Source organism: Aplysia californica, unplaced genomic scaffold (assembly GCF_000002075.1).
Source record: "Aplysia californica isolate F4 #8 unplaced genomic scaffold, AplCal3.0 scaffold00075, whole genome shotgun sequence".
NCBI lineage: Eukaryota > Metazoa > Mollusca > Gastropoda > Aplysiida > Aplysiidae > Aplysia > Aplysia californica.
In genome coordinates, this window is record NW_004797345.1 from 822,386 (window position 1) to 823,996 (window position 1,611).

Sequence of the window (1,611 nt, forward strand, 5' to 3'; positions counted from 1 at the left end):
CCCCCCCCCCAAAAAAAATAAAAAAAATAGCCAAAACCCGATGAAGGAAGTCGAAGGGCAGACGAGACGGGCGGCCCAGTTTTTGGTTGCAGAGTGCTTGCCCCTTGTCCCCGTGGGGACATCAGGGGAGACAACTACAGAATTAACAAAAGGTCAGAGGGTGTAGTGAGTTTGTCATGCAGGTTACAGTAACCACCTGGGACATGCACTGGGGGACACGGGAAGACCTTTCCTGTTGACACGGACAGAGCTTTGACATTGTGAACGCTACTCAGGACACAGGACTCAGAAAGAGCAGCAACGGCAAGTGAATGATACAGCAATATTGTGGCCTCGCTTTCAAAGGCAACAGATTTATCATCTGTCTTTCCCTCCCAGCGTTCCAACACCCTCCTCGATCTTCCTAGCCCCCCCCTACCCCCTCCCCTCTTTCCCCGTCATTTCAAAGAATTCCCAGAAAAAAACACAACAACAACAGGAACACTGACCGCCATTGGCACCCGTGGTGTAGCGGTTAGATGGGGACTCTCGTGGTCTAGAGGTTAAGGTGTTCGCCTCTGATTCAAAGGTCCCAGGTTCGAATCCGGGTAGCAATGGTTACATTTTCTTCTCTAACATTGTCTCCTTTCATCTCCTTTCCTGCTCTCTAACAATGTTCTGTTGTCTGCTTTCGTCTCCACGTTCTGTCCCAATCCCCAACCCCCTCACCCCTTAGCCCCCTCCTCTAAGCTCCTGACTCTTTCTGCAGCCTTTCTACTGCTACTCTTTGGCTCCTTCTTACTGCTGTCTTCCAGCCACACCCCTGATCTTCTGGTGGGAAAGATTTACGGAGGTCCCGTGTGCAAGTTGCGCTCATTAAAGATCCCTTGGTGGTCTAAAATCGATAAGAGTAGGTTTCGCCGCCACCGGGCGTAATTCAAAATTTCCAACCGATTGAAAAATGTTTAATGTGTCCCGTGCGCTCATATGACCTTATGCAGCTGCGAGCGCCGTAAAACACTTATTAAAAAAAAAGAAGCAAAAAACAAAAACAAAAAAACGAAAAGCGGTTAGATGCTTCGCCGTCGCATTCAGAAGAAGATCAGAAGAGACCCGAATTAGATTCCCCGAACGGGGAGAATTTTTATCCAGTATCACGGTCTTTTTGCTGGGATGTTGTATCCTTCTCAGTCCGGGTAGGCTCAGACAGACAGAAGATCACCTCCTAAGTGACCTAAATTGTGTCGATGTGCGTGGAAAAACTATATTATGAATTAATCAATTAATTCAACGAGACGTCCAACAAAAACCAAAGAAAATAAACAATAACATAAAGCAAACTACACCAAAACTAAGCAAACTTTCACCCCCCCCAAAAAAAGTTAAAAACAACAACAACAACAACAACAACAACAACAACAACAACAACAACAACAACAACAACAACAACAACAGGAATAATAATTATGATAGTGATAATGATAAAAGTAATGATAATGATAATAGTAATAATAATAATTATTATTATCATTATTGTTATTATTATTATTTCTTTTATTATGACGATAATAATAGTTATACTACTACTACTACTACTACTACTACTACTACTACTACTACTACTACTACTAC

The 1,611-nt window shown here is 43.3% G+C and overlaps 1 protein-coding gene across 2 annotated transcripts in view; it reads right to left on the reverse strand.

Moving 5' to 3' along the window:
• LOC101847414 (zwei Ig domain protein zig-8) overlaps positions 1–1,611 on the reverse strand; it is a gene marked incomplete at its 5' end in the record, with an annotated part of 14,643 nt that overhangs the window by 1,228 nt on the left and 11,804 nt on the right.